Genomic DNA, 10589 nt, shown 5'->3' with positions numbered 1-10589 from the left:
AACACGAGAAAGAGATCAAACACATAGCTACTGGTACATACCCTCAGCCCCGAGGGAGAACTACTCCCTCCTCATCATGGAGAGCACCGGGATGATGAAGATGGCCATCGGTTAAGGATTTCCCCCTCCGGCAGGGTGCCGGAATGGGTCTAGATTGGTTTTCGGTGGCTACGGAGGCTTCTGGCGGCGGAACTCCCGATCTATTGTGCTCTCGGATGTTCTTAGGGTATATGGAGATATATAGGCAGAAGAAGTACGTCAGGGGGGCACGAGGGGCTCACGACGGTGGAGGGCGCGCCCAGGGGGGTGGGCGCGCCCCCCTGCCTCGTGACTTCCTCGCAGATCCCCCGACGTGCACTCCAAGTCTTTTGGGCTTCTTTCCTTCCAAAAATGAGTTCCATGAAGTTTCAGGTCAATTGGACTACGTTTGATTTTCCTTTTCTTCGAAGCCCTAAAACAGGGTAAAAACAGAAACTGGCACTGGGCTCTGGGTTAATAGGTTAGTCCCAAAAATGATATAAAAGTGTATAATAAAGCCCATAAACATTAAATAGTAGATAATATAGCATGGAGCAATCAAAAATTATAGATACGTTGGAGACGTATCAGGTACTCATCGAGTCAAAACAAAGATATCCTCATTGGCAGAAACTTGTTTACGGGGTATTCATGGCAAGCCGGAAGCTGAAGCAATACTTCCAAGGTCACCCTATCACTGTGGTAAGTTCTGCCCCCTTGGGAGACATTATTCAGAACAGAGAGGCTACAGGACGAGTCGCCAAATGGGCCATCGAGCTCGGGCCTCATGGTCTGAAGTACGTACCGCGCACTGCCATTAAGTCTCAAGCTTTGGTGGATTTCATCAACGACTGGACAGAGCTACAGGCACCTGAGGAGAAGCCCAATAACACTTATTGGATTATTCACTTTGATGGGTCCAGACAGTTGGAAGGCTCGGGGGTTGGAGTTGTGTTAACTTCCCCTCGAGGTGACAAATTTTGTTATGTGCTCCGGCTTATGTTTCCTTGCACTAACAATGCAACTGAGTATGAGGCCCTGCTCCATGGTCTCCGGATGGCCAAAGAGATGAACTTGAGTCGGGTAAGATGCTTAGGAGACTCAGACCTTGTGGCTCAACAGGTGTCAGGCAAGTGGGACTCTAAAGATCCCCTCATGGCGGCTTACCATCGTGAAGTCGATGCTGTGGCTGGACATTTCAAGGGTTACGTAGTGGAACACATTGATCGAAGGAAGAATGAGGCGGCTGATGCCTTAAGCCGGCTGGGGTCTCAGCGTAAGCCGGTGCCGCCTAACACCTTTCTTGATATTTTGCATAATCCTTCTGTTAAGTTACCTACAGAGGAAGATCTGGCAATACCAGACCCGGAGGCACAGCTGGTGGCGGCTCTCCATGTTATCCCGGATTGGACAGTGCCTTATTTGGCTTACATGACCCAGGGAGAATTGCCTGAAGATGAGACCTTGGCAAGACAAATCGTCCGGCGGTCCAAATCCATGACAATTGTCAATGGCGAGTTACATCATTACAGCGTCACTGGAGCGATTCAACGTTGCGTGTCACCTACAGAGGGTCAGGAGATCCTTCGTGAGATTCATGAAGGCGATTGTGGTCATCACGCCGGCTCAAAATCTCTTGTGGCCAAAGCTTTCCGTCATGGGTTTTATTGGCTGATGGCTCATGCTGATGCGGAAGACCTAGTCAGTAAATGTGATGGATGTCAGAAATTCTCACGACGAGCCCATGTACCAGCTCAAGAATTGAGGATGATTCCAATTACCTGGCCATTTGCAGTCTGGGGGCTTGATATGGTCGGGCCTTTCAAAAGGTCTAAGGATAAAAAGACTCACCTCTTGGTGGCGGTTGACAAGTTTACAAAGTGGGTGGAGGCGGAGCCAGTCAGTAAGTGTGATGCAGCCACAGCAGTCCAGTTTATGAAAAAGGTGATTTTTCACTTTGGTTTTCCACACAGCATCATAACTGATAATGGTACTAACCTTTCCAAAGGAGCTATGGAAGAGTTCTGTCAAGAGAGCATATCTGGCTTGACATTTCAGCTGTAGCTCACCCTCAATCAAATGGTTAAGCGGAACAAGCTAATCAAGAAATCTTGAAGGGTATCAAGCCCCGACTCTTGGTCCCCTTATAGCGGACGCCGGGTTGTTGGGTGGAGGAGTTACCTTCTGTACTCTGGAGCATCAATACTACACCTAACAGATCTACGGGTTACACGCCTTTCTTTATGGTGTATGGAGCAGAAGCGGTTCTGCCAAGTGACATCCGTCATGATTCACCCCGTGTGGCGGCTTATCTTGAGGAAGACAATGAAAAAGCTCGGCAAGATGCACTTGACCTGTTGGATGAAGAGCGAGACTTGGCAATAGCCCGCTCGGCGATTTACCAGCAAGACCTGCGCCGCTACCACAGCCGCCGGGTTAAGTCCAGAACCTTTCAGGAAGGCGACTTAGTGCTCCGACTCATCCAGGATCAATATGACATGCACAAGCTATCCCCTCCTTGGGAAGGACCCTTTGTGATCAGCAAGAATCTCAACAACGGGTCATACTACCTTATCGACGTTCGGGAACACAAAGACTCACGTAAGTCAAAGGAGGAGACCCGTCGGCCGTGGAATATCGCTCATCTTCAGCCTTATTATACTTGAGCCATCGGCTCTAATGTGTATAGACTTATACTATGTATATTACATAAATCAATAAAGCAGGACCTCTGTCCTTTTTTGCCACTCCCAAAAAGGTTTATGTGTTTTCTTTGTTAGGTGGTGGAGATAACCTAGGAAAGGCGGATGATATCTGAATTCGGCTTTCCTTTGGTCTGGTTTATGATCATATCTGAATCTAGCCGTGATCACTTGGGGGCTTCCTGTTCAAACATAGGTCGTATTCGAACCAAAGAGAACATAGCTGTCGATACCCACTTGATCGGCATACTGCCAAACCCACTTGGGGGCTTCTTGATCATATTTGAATCATAGCTTAACCCCTTTTGGGTCTGACATGGATCGTATTCGAATCAGCGTCATTAAACAACTTTTATGGTCACTTGGGGGCTTCCTGTTCAAACATAGGTCGTATTCGAACCAAAGAGAACATAGCTGTCGATACCCACTTGATCGGCATCGCCACAGCCACTGGGGGCTAACAGATCATATCTGAATCTTAGCTCAACCCCTTTGGAACGGTTCACTGATCGTATTCGAATCAGAGACCCTTGAATTTTGTTCATCATATTTTACAAGTGTCAACATTGCATATCTTGTGACCCTCTTGAAAATACAATACATTACAATCTTCTAGGATTAATATTGGTTACATCAGGTTGTTAAGTACCAGGTGAACTTGTATGTGCCAATTTTCAGGAGTTAAACTTACCCTCGGGGGTTGGTTTATATAAGCCGGAAAAGCAGCTGTAATCATCACAGGGTAATGCAAGGTATTTTTGCAAAGGACATAGCAGATTCATACAAACTACAAAGAGAATAGTGGCAGCGGCTTATGCAAGTATTAAGGGCCATAAGCATGCGCAAAGGCATAGCAAAACTCAAGGTATCTTTTACTCTGTTACAAGACTCCCCGAGTCTGAATGATGCGGCATTGTTTTCTACAATGACATAAGCAGGTGGCGCCGGACAAGCTACTCTTGGGGTTGATTTGAAGCCTCCGGGTTATCCTTCTCCGTCTCTCCGCCGGCTGCTTTGTCCTGGAAGGATGATGAGGCCCAGTCAATGCCACTCAAGGCCTCAAACTCAGCTTCATCATCTATTAAACCGGTTGGGTCGACTTCAGGAGCAAAGGTGTGCTTACGGGTTGGAGGGATCAAGCTGACATCGTCATAATGCGGCGTGGGTATTCTCCGATTCTCCTTGTCATAACCCGGCTGACACTTGGTGAGGTCAGTATCATTCCCAATAAGAGTAGCCACCGGACGTATATCCTTCACACAGGCGGTGAAATCCTTATCATTAAACACGGTGCCATCTTCCTTTAAACTTGGATACCCAAGAGCAATATCAGCGGGGTCTAGTTCTGGAAGCCACGCCTTGGCCCGGCTCAATGCGGCTATAGCTCCGGCTCTTGCAGATGCTCGTCTTAACTCTTGGATTCGCTGAGGTAGCACAGCAAGCCGCTTCAGCGCATCTTGCAGGAGATAGGGAACATCATTTGATAAAGCCACAACGGCCAGAGCACATTGTGACCCGGTGTAGAGTTGTTCCACCAGAGTATAAACCGCCTTCAGCTTGATCACCATGTTCTGCTTGAGATTTGTGCTCCTGGGGCCTAAGTTATTAAGCATAAGGTGAGTCAGAGGAGACAACTGAAATGGTCATTCAAGGAGTTTTGCAGTGTTTAAGGTTTGAGTAAGTCACTCACCAAAGATTGCTGAGACCATTCGAGATATCTGGCGCTTTAAGTCGGACAGTTCGGCTATTGCTTCCGCAAGCGATGCCTCTGCTGTCTCGGCGTGGGTCACCAGTGCGGCCTTTTCATCAGCCCAAATTTTCTTCTCCGATTCAAAATTTTGCTTCAGCTTCTCTTGTTCAGAGACGCTGAATTCAACTTTGGAGTTGGCCTTTTCAATTTCACTTTCCTGGGCTGCCAGGCGATTCTTCAAGTCAGCAATCTCCAATTCAAATTTATTTATGGTGGCCTGCATTGCACCGGATAGTGGTCAAAATTACGGTAAATAATATTAAGTCCCAAGCACTTTGCAAGCAAAGATACTTGACACTTGGGGGCTAATGTATACCGGAGCTTTCTAAATTATTAAGCCAGTCCTGGATATTAAGTCCCAAATACCTTGCAAGCAAAGATTTTTGGCACTTGGGGGCTAATGTATATCGCAAGTTAACGGTATTGTGTTACATCCGGTTCAAATATTTTTCTTTAAGCCGGGCAAGCAGCTCTAACAATTTTTCTAAGTCTACAGCATATTTATTCATAAGCAATAGACTTGGGGGCTAGTACAGTAAGTATGATTGAGAGTAAGCTAGCATAAGTCATACCTCAGATTTTTGCTTTATCTGCATCACCATGTCAATTTCCAGGTCACGGCTGCTTTGTACTTGATTGATACAGCCGGAGAAGTATCTTGGCAGTAGAACCATGTCTGGTTCCAGTCCTTTGGATGACTCGGCAATTCAGCATAAGGGAACAGGCAGTCTCTCCGCCTTTGAATTGATATGCCACCAAGCTCCAGACTGGGCCCGTTGGCCCGTTCATTCTACCGGTTCAAATAGAACAATTCCCTGAACAGAAGTAGGTTGGGTTCTTCTCCAAGGTAGACCTCACAGAAAACTTGAAAGTTGCAGATATTTGACACGGAGTTGGGCCCGATGTCTTGAGGTCTTAAGTCAAAGAAGTGCAAAACATCTCTAAAGAATTTTGAACCGGGAGGAGCAAATCCCCGGCTCATGTGATCGGTGAAAATGATCACCTCCCCTTCCTTGGGTTGAGGTTTCTCTTCAGACGGGTCAAGAGCACGATAAGACATGACGTCTTTCTTGGGCAGATGGCCAGACTTTACAAACTCGGACAGTTTGCTCTCTGTAACAATGGATGGGACCTAGTTGCAGGTAATCGGAGGTTTAACAGCTTTGGGTGCCATTGGGTAAATTGAAGCCTACAACAAGATAAAGGAAATTTTTCGGTTTATTATAACCCAGAGAATAAGCATTATTGAGTTATCTGAGATGGCGGCTTAAGTAGGGGCCTAATGACATACAGGTAACTATGTAATAATGTTTAACAACTACAGGTACTAAAGATGATTAAGGTTTTCTTAAGTCGCCATAAGCAAGCGGTGCTGACAACTAAACCGGTCACATGAATTGTTATGGCTGAAGTAGAGTCAACAGATGCAGTTTTTTTGGCTAAATGTGGAACAAACAGGTTTCACAAGTTACAATCATTATTTTGGATCAAACGAAGTTCTGAGAAAGAAAACATTTCTAGACCTAAAAACAGTACAGAGAAGTTCATATACTCGCGGAGGGATTCCAAAAACAAGGGAAATGAGATCTGTTCTCATACAGGATAAGCATAAACATTTGTCGCAGCAGTTCTAAGTTGTTTTTATAATCTAAACAAGGCATTGGAGGAGAAATCTAATGGAGGTCTGCGTCGGGCGGTGATGAACGCCGACGAACTCGAGATAGTTTCAATGCAGATCTGGAAAAGGGGAAAAGAGGAACTCACAGATGCGGAAGAGCTGCGGAGGGTCGCCGTCGTTTTCTGGTCGGAATCAGGGTGATGCAGCGGCCTGAGTTGGTGAAGACGAGGGGTTCGACGGCGGCGGCGGAGCTTGAGCAGCAAAGAAGGAAGCGCGAGGAGGAAGACGAATGAAGGAAATGGAGAAGGCCTAGGTCACATCTATTTATAAGGAGGGGCCGACCAAGACAGCACGAGAAACGAGGAGACCAAAGCATCATTATCCAGCGGCCCCGACGCCTCGATTCTCGGGATGGTCAGTAAAGGCAAAGATCCGTTGGAGGATATGACAGAATAAAATATGAGTTTTATTGAAGATGACGTCATGGAGATTTAACCCGGATCCAGATGATGACGTCACGGCGGGTTAAAGTTTCCGCACAAAACAGAAGACTGAAGGCCAGTTCATAAGGTTTTTAAAGATTGACATGAACCGGTTCAAATCAATCTGGGGCCTAATGTTGGGGATATAACTCTTTACGTAAGCTGCCCAGGAGGGGCCGGGTTGTACAAAAAGAAGCCCATCTGAAGCCCAAGACCAAGACGTGAAGATGGCGGTTCAGTAAAGGGTCTAAAGGCCCACAGGCGATTTATAGCCCATGGTGATAAACCGCCATGAGGGCGTGACTTGTATTGTAAGGTAGAAGTAACTAGTCACCGAGCCGGACACTGTTTATGAGCCGTCCAGGACTCTGTAAGCTGTAGGGCGTCGACCCGTGTATATAAGGGAACGACCCGCTGGGGGCTTAGGGTAAGAAACAACCAATCGAGAACCGGGCATAGCGTATCTCGCTCCCTGGCCATCGAAACCTCAAGCAATACCAACCTAACTAGACGTAGGCCTTCCTTCACCGTAAGGGGCTGAACTAGTAGAAACCTCACATGTCCTTTGTCCCGATTAACCCCTTTAAGCTTCCTAGTTGCGATGGCTCCACGATCAAGTCCTTGCGAGAGGACATCTGCTGTGACAATTCCACGACAATAGGGATGTAGCATCTTCCTGAGTTGTGTGGCGTTGGAAGCCTTTTGTTTGCTGGCTATGCTTTCATGTTTATCTTTGCTGATGCAGCTTCTTTGTAATGCCTGTCATGCTGAACTTTTTTCGCCCAAGTGCTTTCGTTGCTGGAACTTTCTGTATGCACTGGTGGCTTTATCCTACACTGTATATACCTAAGTAAAACCTGGGAACTTGGTGCCTGTTGTCTAAATAAACAAATAAGACTACCATGGGAGAAGTGTGTGAATCCTAATTGACAACACAAAATCAAGCCAATCAAAAAACAAATTGAGGGAGAGGAAGGAGGAGAAGAGATGTTCACCCTTTTCTTCCAGTTGGGCTTGCGGGCATTGATGGCAGTAGCGAGGAGGTGGGGAAGGCTTTCGGACTTGGTGGAGTATATGTGGGATGGCCACTCCTCAGGACCTCGTAGCAGAGGAACATGCGGCGCCCGTGCAACACCACCGTCCCAGGGAGCTTCTCCTTCCCGAGCTCCTGCCGCTGGAACCCGTGCTCTTTATCCAGATTGTGGGCCGCGGCAGGGTGGTCGCGCTAGAGCGTCCGAGGCCGCTGGAGAAGGCCAACAACTGAATTGGCTGCGCTCCTCGAGAATCTGAGCTTGCGGCAATGGAATTCTATAGTTGGGAGGGTCTTGGCCGAGGAGGTTATTGTTCTAGAGATCTACTTAAAAGAGGAGATACACCGCATCGGTTATTCATGCGTGAGGAGGCAGCGAAGGAAACCCATCCGTTCCAATGGGATTTGATGGAGAAGATGAAAAGGGAGAGAGGAATTAATATAAGTGGGGAGTAATTGTCATGGAGAAGTGGAGGCGCTGTTACGGAGAAGATGAGGAGGAGACCGGACACCTGCCTGGAACAGAGATGTCAGAAAATAAAATGGATGGGATCATTGTGCTTCAGCCCAAACAGAAGAAGAGTGTTGCCTGCGGCCCAAACGGAAGACCAGCTAGTAACGGAACTGATGACATGGCGTGCATGCTGATGTGGACTAGTGCATGTTGAGAGAATGCTTTGTAGTGGGGAGCAACTTCTTAAGAATGTAAAATAGGAGTCCAGGTCGGTGGTTTTTTTCTCGAATACGCACAAGTGTGCGTATCATTCATTAAAGAAGAAAGAGAGAAGACTTCCAAATCTATAGTTACAACATATAATTACATGCCGGGATTCTCCGACACCACCACGCTACCTAGTCACTACTCACAATCCGGCCCACATCGTCTACTTCGAAACCTACTGACTTGCCTTTCATGAGGCCAACCCTAACCCACAGAGCACCCTCCTATCTAATCCTAAGTAAGACCGCGATGAGTGATGGGACAGCCCCATTAAACACGATGGCATTTCGATGCTTCCAAATACACCACATCCCAAGTAGGCATTTAGCGCGAGTGGACTTCCGATGGGCAGCGCAACGATCCTGATGAAGACACCAATCACCAAGGCCTTCTCCATCCTGGGGCCCGTGATGTGCCCCATCCAATGCCAAACCTGCTTAGCAAATAAACAGCCAACTAGGAGGGGCTGAATTGTTTCGTCATGTTGGTTGCAAAGTGGGCAAGAGTCCCGGTGAGGTAGTCCACGGCGGGCCAACCGGTCCGATGTCCAGCATTTATTCTTGAGGGCAAGCCAAGCGAAAAAAGGGCAACGCAAAGGCGCATTCGACTTCCAGGTGAACGCCGCTGATGGGGAGATCACACGCCCCATGAATCCTGCGGCATAGGCAGATCTAGCCGAAAACTGTCCGTCCTTCTCCCAAGACCATGTCACCACGTCCTCGACGTTATTCGCAAGCTGTCTTCCGGAGATTAAGGGCCATAACTTTAAGAACTCATGCAGTGCTTGGGGCGAAAGGTTGGGGCCAATGTCGCCAACCCAGTGGTTTGAGTCATGTCATCCGTTCCCAAATATAAGTCTTTTTGGTGATTTCAACAGGGGACTACATACAGAGCAAAATGAGTGAATCTACATTCTAAACTATGTATACAAGCATTATAGTTGTGTTGTTGTAAAAACAGCAGAAATTGAGAAACAAACGAGGACACGATACAATTGATTAAAACTTTTTGATCGCGTGTGTCCATGATTTCTTATGTGATCAATCATGTCGACAAAACCCAACAGTCTCCCTCTTCCAGTCTTGTCCGTAAGTGAAGTTGTACTATCCAACAAGGCACTGATTCAACACATAGTGAGTTCCTCACTCTGGTCTGAAAGACTGAAACCGTCCAACTGGACATACGTGAGCAGCAACAACACACATAGACCACACGCTCCCTGCCTCTGTAGCAGTTTTGGCTTTCTTTTTGGCTTTTGTAGAGCAGAGCAGAGGCCCCTCCCTTCCTTAGTCTTTAAAAAGGAAGAAAATAAAAAATTAACACATTTGCACACAATTTACATATAAATTAAGAGTTTTATAATATGCAAGGATAAGCATGTAATAGTAGAATTTATGTGAAGAATGAATGAAATATGTCATTGATATTACCCTTAAAGAAGAAAGAAAGAAAAATGATTTTTTTAAATAATGAAGTTTCCTGAGGAAGAATGAATTAGTGGCATTGGTATTACCCCGTAGGAAGAAAGAAAATGAAAAACAAGTAATGACAAAATTTATGCATAACATACACAAAAATTGCACTTTTATAATATGTAAGATGTAAGAATAAGCATATAATAGAGGAATTTTCACAAAAAAAATTCTTAAGAAGGAATGAGTTAGTGACATTGATATTACCCTTAAAGAAGAAATAATATGAAACAAAAAATAAAGTAAAATCATAATAATGAAGTTTTCTAATAAATAATGAATTAATGACATTGATATTGCCCCTTAAGATGAAAGAAAAGAAAAAAATTATACCAAAGAAAGGCAAACAGAAACATTATATGAAAGAAAACAAAAGCCAAAGTGCATAAGAATAAAACAGGCATACAGTAACAGGCTTCAAGCCCAATATAAAGCAAACCGAGGTAAGTAAAAATTTCAAAAAGACAACATGAATCTTGACAAAAGAATCAACAGTCCGAAAATTGATTTACCCAAATTTAAAATTCAGGCAACAACATATAGCTAAAGTGTTTAGTGGAGAGCAGCAACGGGAGGAGCTCGGAGCCTGCCGCCGGTTTCTGCTTAGCACGGGTGCTCGCTGCCTTCTTCTTCTTCTTCTTCCAATAGTGGCATATCAAAGACTGGATTTACTGGAAAAGTATTCAGAAGAAAATCTTCAAAATAGACTCTAAATGGGCCCTTCCAGTGATCATTCTACAGTAATTATTTGAAGCATCACAAGATGTGTATGGCTTTGCAAAATGATTGGCCACAT

This window comes from Triticum aestivum, chromosome 3A (assembly GCF_018294505.1).
Source record: "Triticum aestivum cultivar Chinese Spring chromosome 3A, IWGSC CS RefSeq v2.1, whole genome shotgun sequence".
Lineage (NCBI taxonomy): Eukaryota > Viridiplantae > Streptophyta > Magnoliopsida > Poales > Poaceae > Triticum > Triticum aestivum.
Note: the sequence above shows the minus strand (reverse complement) of the source record.